This window comes from Pyrgilauda ruficollis, unplaced genomic scaffold, assembly GCF_017590135.1.
Source record: "Pyrgilauda ruficollis isolate IOZ18807 unplaced genomic scaffold, ASM1759013v1 scaffold56, whole genome shotgun sequence".
NCBI classification, from domain to species: domain Eukaryota; kingdom Metazoa; phylum Chordata; class Aves; order Passeriformes; family Passeridae; genus Pyrgilauda; species Pyrgilauda ruficollis.
Window position 1 is genome coordinate 999,103 of NW_024527266.1, and position 15,062 is coordinate 1,014,164.

Consider the following 15,062-nt stretch of genomic DNA (forward strand, 5'->3'; position numbering starts at 1 on the left):
CAGATATGGACAGATTTGTGTAAGAAAACAACAACATCACCAGCATAAAAATGAGGATAATGGGGATGACCAAGTGTGAAAAGCTGGGACTAGCTGTGCCATAGTAGATCACCACCCCTAGCCTCATGTAATGGTTTGCAGCCTTGGCTGATAAAAATACAGCAAACTAGAGGACCAGAAAAGGCTGTTGAAGAAGTTCTCTTTGAGCAACAAAAAGCCAGAACCCAGTGAGGAGCAGGAGTGCTTAACAGGAACTGCAGGTGGTGGGAGATGCTTAGCTGGACCCACTTAAGAGGAGCTGCTAAAGGAGTTAGAATAGCTGCAAGAAGCAGCAAGCCAGAGGGGCTGGTCAGGGGCTCCTACCCTATCTCAGCCCCAGCTTGAGGAAGCCTTTGCTACCCAGCAGGTGTGTGGCAGTCCCCCTGAACTGTCAGCTGTGAGTGGAGTGTTTCCAGACCAGGGGAGCAATGGTCTGCTCTAGCAGCTGTGCCAGCAAGCAATGAGAAAGGGCTTTGGCAAGTATCATTTTGGGAACTGATGGATGCCTGTTATTTTGTTTATGTTCCTTTGTCCTTTTCTCCTTTATTTCCAAAACAGTGCTGTTCTGCTAAGCCATTTATGATTTGTGAGCAAGGCAGTAGAACTCTCTGAACACTCAGTTAATTTATTTTTCTTAGGTTGGAAGTTGGAACACAAAATTCTATTTGTTAATGAAATTGAACTGCCCTTGCTGTTGTCAGTCAGACTGGAAGAAAGAGTTCATTTATTCTTTCCTTAATTTTTTATATTTCCCTTGTCATATACTTGAGGCAAGGCTGAGGAAAGCTGCTTATTGCCTGTATTTGAGCTCTTTGCAGACTTGATGAATCTCTAGTGAAAGTCTGCATGAGGAGCCATTGGGAGGTTGGTACCACAAAACTGGGGTTTCAGTCTATATACAGGAAAAAAAATTAAGGGCCTGACCCCTTGGCAGCCTGGCAGCTTTCACACCTCTCCTAAGCAAAGCCTGAATTCCTGATTGCATCTGAGATGTGCTCACCTCGTGTGGTTGCAGTATGAAAAGGTGTGTAAAAACTGTATATAAAATAACTCACATGAGTGGTAGCAAGAATCTAAGGTCAAACATGCCCAGGCAAAATCCTGGGTAAATGCCCAATGAGTGAAGCACACGCCAGCACTGATGCACAGCACTGCAGTTCCCTGTGCCAGCCAGAGGAATGAGGGAGGTGTGCCCCCACCCTGCCATGTGTCTCTAGGACACTGCCAAGGTATTCTAAGTTTCACCTGGAAGGTCTAGGAGAGGAAATAAGTGCCTTTGGTTATGTCCTCACTGCAAATGGAGCCAGAGGTACTGATGATGCCACAAGCATTGCAGAGTCTTTGGGAAGTCTTTTTACAGTCTCTGTTCTGATGGCCATTCTGGCGATTACACTTTCAGAGCAGTATGAACAGTATCAGCAGTATGAAAACATTTGTCACATTTGAAGCCTTTGGAGTCCAAGACTCTTTCTCCCTCTTGTGTTGCTCAGAAAAGCCTGGAATGATGTCTAACATACCAGACTGCTCTCAAGCCTGACAGACTGTTTCAGCAGTAGTCAGGACTGGCAGAAGCCAATTGAATCAGGCAGAGAGAATGCAACAGACTGGCCTGAGGCTGTTCATACAGCCCTGAAGGAGTCAGCTGCAGGGAAAGGATTATTTGGGAAGATAGATCCAGATCTTGTGATACTTGCTCAGTTGCACAGGTGCGAGGAAGCTGTGAGCAGTACCCTTGCAGGTAACCCTGTGATCACAAAGACACCTTTGTCTGTCCTGCCATCACTCCCCTAGTATTTGTACACAGACCCCAGTGCCATCTGCCCCCTATGAAAACTGACCCCCACATGCTGCATTTTTCACAGGGACTCGATCTTTTCCTAAGTTTCTCTATCCTTGCTGGAGGAAAGTGTTTCCTAAAGTCTAACCTAAAAGACTTCCACCATTATGAGCCCTTTCACCTTGATGCTCTTCTTGGATCCCCTTAAATAAGATTATGAGGTACTCAACATATTTTACTTTCTAAATTCATTCTTCAGAATGGTGTATTCTGCTCATTTCCCACAAAGAGGAAGGCTCCATGCATAAGATGCTGCAGAGAGCCTTTGGCCCCACCCAAACTCTTGTTTTTCAGAGTGACGCACACCCTGCTCTGCTATTACTTAATATGAAGTGAAGTCACTGCTTTCCTCCCCTTTAAACTGCTCCACCCTCAGTCAGGAGGTCTGCTTCTCCACCCTTTGGCAGAACAGCTGTTTGGGGGTGGAGGTGAGTTTAGGGGTGGTGTTGACCAGTCTCTCATCTGGGGAGAAAAAAACAACCAGTCTAGCCCTGTCAAAGAGCTGCTTCAGAGCTGGAAACAGCCCTGAGAGCCTTCCCCGCTTCCGTGTTTGTGTGTATTTCATGTGAGCACAAGTTAATAAAATCATTCATGTCAGTCTGTGGGGCTACTTTAGGGATGCAAAGAAGAGTGTGAGCACAGCAAACCACCTGGTTATTCTTTATTTGTCTTTTTCCCCACTCCAGAAAAAAGTTTTCACTGGAACTCCCACCCTCCTACTTTGGCAGGTAGGAAGAGGCAGAGAAGTGGGTCTAAGTTCTCTCTGCTCTGCTCAGATCTTTCTCACAAGCAGTGGGAAGCAAGACAGTCCCTAGGAGTTGGGTGCAGCTGCATGATTTTGCCTTACCTCTCTCACTGTGAGCTCAAGTAGCCCAGAAGCTGCCCTAAATATACTCCAGCATCCAGCAGTCCCTTAGGGACCACATGCCAAACATGCCTGGAACACAATGTGGTGCAGCCACTCTTCCTTCCCACCCTTGACATGCCCTTTCCGGCATGCTGGTGGCTGTTCTGGCTGTCTGCTCACTGGACACTTCACTGCAACAGAGAAACCACAGGCAAGGGAGGGATGCCTGGATTACATTCTGTATCCTTGGAAGACAGAGTGTTGACATTTGGGGCCTTAGCACCAAGAGGAAGGCTTTTAGGGAAGGCATTTGCTCCAAGAGTTGTTGTGTCGCTCTAGAACCTCTGTGTTTAAAAGGGGAAGACTGCAAATGTTCATTCAGAAAAGAAATGGTATCATGCAAGGAAGCACAAAAAATGTGAAGGAAACTTGTCCCGGTAGGGGAGGCAAATATTTCAAATGGCTCATGCAGAGGGTGACAACTGGAAGGGACCTCTCCCATGAAAAGGACAAAGAGATGGTGAGGGACAGAAGGCAAAAGCAGAAGGTCTGGCAAGTGAGGAGGCAGCTGGTAGGTCCAGTGGTCAGAATGGCCAGCTGTCCTGAGTTTGGAGGACTGGACCTTCACCTGCTGTAGAGCAAATGTAGTTTTGTTCCAGTTTTGTTGGGACTAGTAGAGGAGCTCTCTGTGTACATAACTACTTTTCTGATATCTTCCGCTTCAGCCAGTCTGTACCAGCTCATGAGTTCTGTTTCACTGTGCTACAGCAATTTATACTCCAGTCTCTGTTTTCCCTGCTCTTCAGGCATTTCCTGGCTGAAGCAGCCGTTAGCTCTGCTCTGCTCACTCAGATGCTTTATGATTATTTACTCTTAAATAATCAACTCAAAAGCAGCAAAGAAGAAAGTAGGGGTCCCAGGATTTTTTTAAATTTGTTTATATATAAAGGTAGCACCTCACTCAAATACCAACATCCCCATTGTGCCAGGTGCTACACAAAAATGGAACCAACTCTGTGTCCCAGAGGGAAAATGATTTTTGTATTAGCCGAGACAGACGGAGCGCAAAGATGCAATGAGCTAATACTGGTTAATTCCAGTGGTCTAGGACTTGAGCTTTGCATTGTTACAGAGCTCACATTCCTGGGTCAGAGAAACCATATTTTTGGGAAGGTTCAGTGGAAATGGTTTTGGGACTGTACCAAAGCCCTCCCAGGATTCCAGTTTTCTTAGTCTTAGCCTCAAAGGAATTTACAGCTGGCTCGGGCAGAACTGGAAGTCCCCACAGGAAGGATTTTGTTGATATTCAGTCTTTGGAGGACAGTGAGCTTCTCTGTGAAAGGCAACACATATATCTGTCCATGACCACAGCACCACACCCACTACTCCTCCAAAACAGATAGAGTTTCACAGGCTCACATGACCACGTCCATCTGTTCAGGGATTATTAGGACAACCTGTATATGGGGTGTAGTGGGGGGAGATTCCCTCCATTCATTCCTTCAGTTTAGGCAGGACTTATCTCCGTCTGAAAGTGAAACAAGCTGCCAACACTTCTTAAAAATTAAGGGACCTTCAGTAATCAGCAGAGCTCCCAGCAAAGAACTCTCCAGGTCTGTTTGATGTGCAGACTGACTGCTTCTGGCCAGCCAGAACAGGGTGCTACAGGCAGTCTAGTCCAAGACACCCTAGTCAGTCTTTTGCTTCTGGTCCAACACAAAACCAGAGGTGTCTGTCTAATTAATAATGTAAATCTGGCCTCTGGCCTATTCTCAAGGAATACTGCTTTTCTATCCTTGAGAGACATAATAATTACCTTTCCCTCCTCCTAATCAGTTTCTCAGGATTCCTCACCTGGCTCTAAGATTATTTAAATCAGTCAACTGAAAATAAGGTTAGTGACCCAATTTCCAGGGTCATAAATTTTCTTACAGAGCAGAGTCAGCATCTAAGGACCCATATACCCTTTTACTGTCCACAGTCTCACACATCCATCACTTAGAGCACACACTTTTCGCCTGCAGAGCATCCTCTACAGGTTTCTACGTGGAGAGGAGGGGCAATCAAGACAGGGAATCCAGGAGAAATTTAGGGGAAGAAAAAGAGCCACCTGTTGCTCACGTGTCTGGGAAAATTTGGTTGAGACAGGAGGACTCTTTTACCTTTCTTTTGTACCCTATGGTGCCTCTGGACTTCAGACTCATCACAATCTGTACAGCAAACCTCATGGTAGATAAAGAATTGGCATCAATTCACCACAGGAGTGTAAAGCAAGTAAGACTCAGAGTTCTCTGAATCTGCAGTACAAATGCCACAAGCTGCAAGCTCCTTCACTCCTGGCATGGCACATTTATTGCCACTATGTCCATTTTAAACCCTCTCTAACATGCACTCAATGGCCTTTGGCAGGGACTCATCCTGCCTGTTATGTATCAGTACAGGGACAATGTGGTTTTGGTTTTTCTAACAGAGCAGAGCCAAAACATAATGAAAGCATATCAGTCATAGCCTGCATAGGAAAGGCAGTGTCCATGGGATGATAACATTGGTGGTTACCATAAAATTTTAAAGAATAGGTCATTCCCCTCATATACTTTTAAAAAACCTCATAAACTTGGTATGCTAAGAACTTCTAATATGAATGTATCTCCCTTATTTGGAAAAAAGCAAATTATGCTTCCAGTTGCATGATCCCACTTCATTTTTTGATATTTGACCTGCAGATTAGAGGTTTTCACATCATCTGTCAACCCACAGAGACTATCCCAAGGTTCAGTGTGTGTGAGAGAGATAGGAAAGGAACATTAGGAACAGGCCAACCACAAATAGCTAAAATTAGCTATGAGAACTGGAGTACTGAGGTCTCTAAGGAACACTAGTCAAAGGAAGAAAATGGTTGTTTGCTAAACTCCCACTTATTCTACTGCCTCTGAGGACTCCTGGCTCATATCCTTGCCCAGACATCCTACATGGCTATTTAAGAGGATTTCCCCCACCCCTTCCCCCTCCACTGGCCATAATTTTCCTTTTTTGTAAGTGCAGTACAGAGTGATATGGGATTCCTGCTCTGGCAGTGAGATTCTGACTGGAAACAGGAAATGGGGGCTCTGCAGAGCTCGGCCTCCGTGACAACACGGACGTCACACCCACGTGCACACAGGGATGCTTCTCACATATGGCAATGATCAGCAGCTCCCCTTTTTCCTCCCCTTCCCTCTTCCCCAGAAGGGCTTACAAAGCCCTAGAGGGGCCATATATCGAGTTAGAAGCAGTCTTTAGGAAGCACGGCTGTGTGAGGCCTCAGTTATGACAGACCATGTTTTCTTGCATAATTCTTTCAGATCTCTGAGGCCAGTAAATTTGAGACTGTAAATCTTCACGTGACCAGAGCATATAGTCTTAGAATAAGACATGGAGTGAATTACAAAGAGACAGCCCATCTTCTTCAGAAACTGATTAAGGGAATCCTTTGAGAACTATTCCTTAACGTGCAGCCACAGGCATGGCTTTAAAATCATCCCTTCCCTCCTTCTCCCCAGAAATGCCTGATGGAATAAATTGGGTTATTTTGGCAGCACCAGATTCTCCTATTTTCTCCTTCTTATTTTTAAAAGCCTTTTCTCAAAATAAAACCAAATCGCTATGACTGCTTAATCCTTCAGATTGTAATTTCAGGGGAAAAAAGAATAAAAATATTGTTAAAAGTGATTGCATCGATACTTGTGAAAACACTTTAGGGGACTTGGAGACATTGTCTAAGCTAAGGAGGTAGGTTCTGGAGGAGCAGGAGGAGAAGGAAATGCTCTTGCAATCACTAGGAGTGAGTATGGGTTTCCTCCAGCCAGCTCTCTGGAATGCTATTGCTCACATCCACACAAAGATTATGCTCTATTAGCCTCTCTAGGCTAAGTTGCCATCATATATGGTGTTCAAAGGTGAAGTTTTATGGGGAATGGGGAAGCCAATTTCAAATGAAGTAAAAGATTCCCTTCCTAGCTTGCTCCTTCTTTTTCATGGGGCAGACTGTGCCCTTCTTGATGATCCTGCTTCTTTGGCACAGAAATCAATGGGATAAGGTTTTCTCCAGCAACAGCTCATTCAATCTCATCACTGGGAGGGAGAATTGAAATGCCTTCAACAGGTACACCCACAGCTATCCTGTGAGGAAAGGGAGACCAGATTAGCGCCTAGTGCCTTCTATCCTAGCTGCACTAAGAATTTGTTGGCACTGTGCAGAACTCCACCCCTGCCTTCCCATTCCCCAGACTGGTCTTGTGGTGGTTCTGCTGAACTTGAACTGACAGAAAAGGAAGCAAGATTTTGGTTTAAAAATGCTGGGTTGTAATCTAGGGAACATAATGATACAGCTAAAATGAAAACACATTAAAATGCTTGTCTATCTACTGTCTTTTGTACTGTCAGGTGCTGGGGAAAGTCTGTTGGAGAATCATATCTCTGTTGGTAGAAACTGCTGTTGCTCAGCCCTTTGTTTATTATTTTCCATTCATTATCCCATGATTAAAACTGTAGATTCCTCCCATGCATTGCATAACTTTTACTCTGAGAGCACTTTCCTCACTGACCTCAGCTAGGTCTCTAGGGAGAACCCTTCTGCCTCCCTGGCCTGTGTGGTGAGAATTCAATCTCTTCTTGCAGTTACCTTGGAGAGGAGAGACAGGCAGAGGCAGAGGGAGAGAAAGAGGAGAGGGAGAAGAGAGAATGTGCTGTGCTAAGCTGCTATTGGACACCTGCTTCTGCTAGAAGTGTTCAGTACCTCTCCAACCTCTTAGCACTTGAGATGAGCCACTGCTTTGGAGCAGTCAGGATCCCACTGCAAGGCACTTGGGATAATGCTGGACCCCTGGCCAATGCTCTGTGCAAGATTTGGTGGCACAGCTACAAACAGCAAAGTTACAGAGAGGTGTTTGCTAGCTCAGAGCACATGGTCAAGCTTTGGTATCTTCAGAGTTCAACTCCTGGTATGTAATCTGTACATACAGACTACACCTTCCTGGTTCCTGCCAGCTCTGGGTAGTTCTCACTGAAACACCCCTCAGAAGCACCTCTCAGAAAGGCACAGCGAAGGGATAGAGGCTGTCAGATTAAAGGAAAGGGGAAGAAGGGCTGTGGATTATCTCTGTCTTCAGTGGAGGAAGAATACAATTTTCGCACATCTGTGCTAAATCAAACACTGATTTTTCACTCCTGACATTAATACATTAGGTGTGGAACTCACATTGCCAACCTGAAAAGTTCCTTTGAGGAATGCATTACTCTTCACTTGGGAAGAGCAAGATAATAAACAAATAAGTGTCCTCACTTTAAACTGCAGATCTACCATCTCCTCATCTTTTGTCTCACACCAAATGCCAAGATTTACGGATAAAAATTCCAAAAGAGTGAGGAAACCAAAGTGCTGCCTTTTGCTCTAGAGAAGAAAGAGACCCGTCCTTGAAATCTCACATCGGAAATTCCCCAGCTTCTCCTGGCTGGGACTATGAGTCTGAGGGAAGGGCCTGATGTCAGTGAGCAGTCAGCTACTGTTTAGAATACAGCACAGATTTGGGAACACAGGAAGAAAAGCATTGAAAAAGTCTGGATTTATAAGAAAAATCCTATGCTGGAGCAATAATCTCTGTTGGGATTTCCACACAGAGGAACTGCATCTCACTTTTGACATCATGGGGTGGCATGCATGACAGGAGTCACTGAGTTCATTCCCTGCTGGGACACTATCCTTGCATTAGAGACTGCCCTTGTAACTAATACCTTAATTTGCAGTTTCAGGTGAGAGACTGGTAACACCCGCACTATGGGGATGAGGAGACTGGCTTATTCTTACAGGAAGTTTCTGAAGGTTGCACAGGGAGAAGCAACTCAAGACATCAACTTTTCCTGCACTTGCACCTGTTCTGCAGGTAAAGAAAAGACCCTTCCTTCACACCAGACAGCCCAATACTATTTTCAGGCTCTTTAAAGAAACAAAAAAAAAAAGGGATACAAGCCCTGTGGTGCTGCTCTTTCTGCTTTTCATATATATGGTGATTTTAGGGGATTCCAACATGCTTTAAAACCAGCGACACATCCTAGGGACTGGCACATGGACGGGCTGCAGCTCTCATAGCCTCAGGATGGTCTAAGAGATAACAGGATTACTGCCTCCTGCCTGGGATCTTTAACTCCCTACACTCACATGGGGTTGTGGAAGCAGCTGTATCCTGAGAGTGCCCTCTGAAGAGAAGGAGAGAAAGATTATGCTGAGAGATGAGGAAGCAGGCTCAGTCCATGCCTTCAGAAGGCTGGTGAGAGGCAGAGAGATGAGAGGAGAAGGATCTAGCAGTTCAACATGCCAAAAAGGCCATGTCCTCAGGTCAGCCAGCTCTCCCTGACAAGGGAGGCTGTATTCAGCTCTCCTGCTCCTCTGTGGCCAATCATCTCTATCAAAAGCCAGGCCAGTAGCTGAGAGAAAACCGGGGATGCAGCGCCAGCCACCTTCAGTAAAAACGAAAAATTGGAAAAGTTGAAAATGAAATCCTGGACTGTGCTGGGGGACTGAAAAGCACCAAGATAATCCCTCACCCCTTCCAAGCAGAGTAAACCTCATCACAGGGAGGGCATCCAGCCGTGAGAGACATGCCACTCTGACAGGCTTTCTGTCCCACCCTTGAATTAGAGCAGGACATTAAGGCTACAGTGAGAGAAGGCAATGAATGACAACCACACCAACCTTCAGGCTCTTATCCCATCAAAAGGAAGATTTGCCCCACAGCTGCTCATGGAGCTGATGCAGGGAACAGATGTTACTGCTTTTCTGTGTCTATCCCTTCTTCCTCAAACTCCCCTCAAAGGCCTCTACACAGATATTGTCTTCTTCAAGTTACGTGGATAGAAACGTCAAACCTCGATTGCAGCCATGAATCTGCTCATGAACTCTGCTGGCTGCAATGCCACAGAGCTGCCTTAAAGCTCTCTTAAAAATGTGAGGCATTCCAGTCATTTTAATTACTGTGCATTGCATAAGCCAGAAACCAGTTCATACAAAGGAACAACAGAAAAGTGATTTTCAATTGCTCTCACTCTCTTCTGTATTTAGTGCAGCCTCCAAAGCTCTGGGAACACCAGCTCTTATTACCATTTGAAGCACTTCATCTATTTGAAATCTCTTTGTTCAATCACTTAAAGCTATTGATGCAGTTTAGAAGGGTTTAAAAAAGAAAATCAAAACTTCAATTTGGAAATGGCTACAGCAGCAGGAAAGTAAAACAAGAGAAATGGAAAGACTTACTATAAACAAAAATGAGAGAACATTAGTTGCTTGGAATGAGGCATAGGCAGGTAGAACCAAGCAAATCACGTTGTGTCCTTTCCTCCCGGATTCTGTCAGACCATCTAATCACAGCCTGCTGGCTTGAACCCTGCATGGTACTGAGCCCTCTGGCCCTGGTCCAGAAATGCACTTAAGCTTATATTTAACTTTGTGTATGTAAATGGTTCTGTTGACTTCAGAAGAGCATCTTGTGTGCTTAGAGCTGAACATGTGCCTTACTGTTTTGCTGGATTTGGGCCAAAGAGCGCGGTCATGTGCAGGAAGCATTTTCAGCTTGATAAGGCTGTTAAAAGATATTTCCTGGTTACTCCTCTGCAGCTGATGACACATGAATGGAGGATCCCCACACTACTGAGGGGTGATTTCATATTCCACAACCCCATATAATGTAATATTCCTGGAAACACATGGTGCCTACAGTCTGCTACCAGGCTGGGTGCTCTCAGTGGGCACAGTCTCTAAAGGATCCTTGAAGACTGAACACAGTATAAAACTGTTAGAGCTGATGAAAATTTAATGGTGTACCTGCAATGAAAAGCTTGGGAATGGGATGGAGTGTTACCTACGTCTGGCTTGCAGACAGGAAGGTGACATAATTCCTTTGCAACCTCAGAGAAAGAGATCAAATGAATTTTTTTGGTATGTATTCATAGAATCAAAGACATTTTTGAAGAAGGAGTATTCTCATTTTAAATAGCATATAAAGTTCACTGATAAAACGGTGGAATTAATAGGAGTTTTTTCAACTTGTTTCACGCATATGAATCATAGGAAATGCAAACATTTTAGACAAAATGTCTTCTCCAAGGACAGTGTTAGAAAAGAAACAATTCACTGAAAAAGAAGCAGATAATCAAGAAATACAAGAACCTTTTTCTAACGTGATAGATGACCATTCGCTACTGTCCTACAAGATGGCAGGAGTGTGCTATAGAAAGAACATCAGATAGCTCTGAAAACGCCTACCCTTCCCCTCATGCTGCATAAAAGCAGAAAAACAATGCCTAAACGGCATGATGCTGAGCTGGTGTGAAAGATATAAAGATCATCAATTTCAAGAAAAGTTTTTAGGACAAGAGGATGCTTTTGAGCAACTTGTCAGGTGCAAAATTTAGAATGCTAATGGCAAGACTCCACATTAATGAATCAAGTCAATTTGCTGTCAAAAAATTAAAATAGAAAAGGGCCCTTACTTTAGAAGCTTTTAAAGTTATTATATTGTTAAGGAGGTGGCAGGGCTGTTGAACTGCAGGTTGAATTCTCCTGATTTCATTCATGCTAAGCTCAGTTTAAGCCAGCTAAGATCTGGTGAGGAACTGAAGTGTTACCAACCACTACATGTGACATTTGTGAGGGTATTTTTCTCTGGTGATAGTGGGGTGTCTCTCTCTCTCGCTGCACCTCCCTCTCTCTCTCTTTCTCTCAACCCTCCTGGTATGTGGTTTTTTTGCCAGCAGTTGCTGTAGTTTGATGAAGCCCTTCTGTACTGAAGCAGCCGGCATCCCTCACAATGAAATGTGATCAGAAGGCAAGTGAACATGCCTTTAGCTCATATCTCAGTCTCTGTCCCTGGTTCCAGGCGGGTTTTGTGGAAGGAGAATGATGTTAACATCCCCCGATGTAAATTAATATGAGTATCTGAAAGCAGAAGGTAATTCTCCTTCCTGAAATTTAAATAAGACACCCAGCTCAACATGTTTCCTTTTCCAAAGACTCGGTTCTCTAGGTACTGCGGAGGAGCTGGCTCCACGCGCGGAGGTCAGGTCGGAACATCTCTTGCAGCGCACTGCCCCCTAGCACTGCCGCGCACATTCCTGCACGATGGAGGGGAGAAGGACACCGCTCAGCCAACAACACCTGCGGGACACGGCTTTCCCTGGGAATTTTCACACCAACTATTGACCCAGCCCAGTCACGCTTGGCTTGCGGGATCCGACAGGATCACAGCATGAAGTTGTGTGGCTGCTCGGTAAGGCAGAGATGTCCTTAATTCTGTTCAGCAGTGTGCTCTTGATGGAAGAGTGGAATAACAAAGATTTCTTTATTTGGTGACATTAACCAAATGTGAACTCAAATTTTCTCATATGAAGATCAAGGTGTCTATTTTCTCCTTCTTTCAATGCTGTCTTCTTTATGGCCATATAAGGTTTAAAGTTTTATCTGAGCAAAGAAGCGGAATGATAGTTTTTATTTTATTTTTTTTCCCCTTTGCAGTTTTTCCCATGCAGACAGGGCATAGAGGAGGAATTCAGAGATAATTCCCCTTTCAGTTCCTTCATTGACTTTCTCTGTTACTCTGACACCATTATCAATATTTTCTCATATAAATAAACACTCAGAATCCTTGTCTGGCTTTTTCAGAGTTCACTTTGCCAGTAGGTCTTAAAGGGGAGAGGCTAATATTGGCTATCTAATGGATATTATCAAATGCTAACATAGAATATCTCCATTTACAGATGATAAAATGAGTGTACAGGGAGATTAAATTATTTAACAGAAGCCTGGAGCAGGCCACTGGCCAGAATGAACTTTCCTGAGAATGATTTACCTGTACTTTACAAAAATAACACATTCTGGTTTCTCTGTGTGAAGTGTACTCTTCAAGAGGCAAATAAATATTGTTCTTATTGTACAGTATCCAGTCCTGACTGAAAAAAACTGCACCCCTACTACTGTAAAGAAATTAATCTCTCTGAAAAAGAATATCTAAGTGTAAAAAAAAGCAGATGAATCAGCTAAGCCCTGACCAAACACAGGTACTACTACGCCAGGCAATGATAATACAGGCACTAAAAAAGTTTCTGGATCATCTCCCAAACAGTGGTATAGAAGATAGCGGTAAGCCTTGCCATACGGACAACCTGCACCCTCTCCCTTCCAAAGAGATGTGCCCAGCCCTTGGATCAAGCTGTGTCACTCCTTTTCATCTGATTGCTTCTCTGGATTGTATCTGAAAAGTGAGCCAGTTCCTGCAATCAGCCCAACTTGGTGTCATTTTAACTAGCTTGGTCAGCCTCTCTGTAAGCAAGCTACTTCCATAGCTTGGAGAGCCCTGTGGAACTTCAGTAACTCTAGACCCCTTCCTCTCCCATTTCAGAAATTGAGGAGGTGACTAAAGGGTTTGTTTTTCAGTCTCCTCTGAATGTGTCCTGCATCTGTGTATCATAGACTCTCAGCATTTACAGAGCACCCAACCGCTTACAAGCTTATTACAAAGCATTTAGCATGTTAGTTCTCGGAACACACAGGAAAGATGTTATTATAGGAATGAAGAAACATATTCAGGGGAGTTACTTGGCCAGAGAGTGAAGGGAGGTGGTGCAGGAGCTGTGATTATAATCTAGTTGTGTGTGGGCCAAACTCTCCCTTATTTACACCAGTGTCAGGTTCTGGCAGAATTCTGCTTCTCTCAGATATTGATCTGAGATGTTGATAGGCCAGGTGTATCATGATGTCGGTGGACATCAAACTTTTTACAACAACAAAGGGAAAATGAGAGTGCCAGACACACCTCATTCTTCTGTGTTACTCTGCTGAGGTTGGTGGAGTTGTTCCTTGTTTACACCCAGTGAGACTGAAATGACATCCACCCAACCTGATGGACCCAGCTTCACTTGCAGTGCTTTGAACAGACAGTCCAAGCGCATAAAGTATTTTTTGCGCAGGGTTTCTCGTATTGCAGTTTGGGCCCAATGGTTCAGACTGTGAGGTGTCTAAATGGAATCAATTATTTAAAACCCTGTCTCACGCATACTTATAGGACCCGTTAGTGCCCCAGCACCATCTGATTTTTTCAGTGTGTTCCCTAATGCACATTCCTGAGCAGCTCCCAACACTATTATCCATGACACAGGGATGTGAAGCACAGTGAGGCAGAGCTGCCACACAGGTTGTCTGTGTCACAGTGAGGGTAGGAACTTGTGTTTCCCACTGCTGGCACTGCAACCTTGATCCCTACTGACAACACCCATCCTGAAGCTTTTGCCTACCAGTGCTCCAAATAAAAGCCTGTGCTTCCATAAGACAGGAGATTTTAATTTTATATGGACAGTACGATTAAACAAAAGGTGTAGGAAGGCTGTGCTTCACCCAGATGGAGCAGAATTGTAAATCTAAAGACTTAGCTGACTATATAGAAATTTAGGACAGCTGGTCCCTGGCCTTTAATACCAGCATAATTTATAACTAGACATGCTTAAGTCTTGTAAACCCCGTGGAAAGTACTCTGACATTATATACACTGGTTTGATACTGTGATTAATCACCCTTCAGTCCCCTTTGGAGGATAATAAGGCTGTCTGTATCATGCAGCTGGCAATCTCCTTCCTTACAGTCCCAGCCCTTCTATAACATTTACATTTCTACAGCTGATGGAAATTTATGGCTCTGAAAGGGGATAAAGGAAAACAAAACAAACAGGACATTTCTCTAAATTCCACTAAAGCTGCTCTGCTGAAATATACTTTGAGATTAAATGTTGGCAGTGCCCGGGTAGATACAACACTGCTTTTTCCAGCTTGCTTTTAGCAGTTTATGACGGCTTTCTGACTGAAAGGCCGGAGAAGGGGAATTGCTGGGTGGTGGAGAAGGAGCATCTGAGCAGGATTAAAAACATTCAGGGCAAAATCCTGGTTTCAGTTCAGATAGATCTTGTCCTTTCCCCTCATCCTCTTTCTACTGCCTGTTGGGAGAGGACAAGAAGCAGCACACTGCACTTGTGCGTTATCTGATCGCTGTCTGAGAGCTCTGTGGAACAGCCCGAACAGCGCGCCGTGCCTGCGGAGTAAAGTCAGTTTGCAGGCAGCCCGGACCGACCGGAGGGAAGCAGCGCCAGCTTTCCAAGCCAGCCGCAAGCCCCGCGTGCGCTTTCCAGGTGTCCTGAGGAGCGGTGTCCTGGGAAGGATGTGACAGGCTCGGGCGGACACTCACCGGTACGGGAGAGGTACTGTTGCTACGGAGAGAGGCTTCCCCCGCCCCACGGGGCCGGGGCCGGGGCCGGGGCCGGGGCCGGG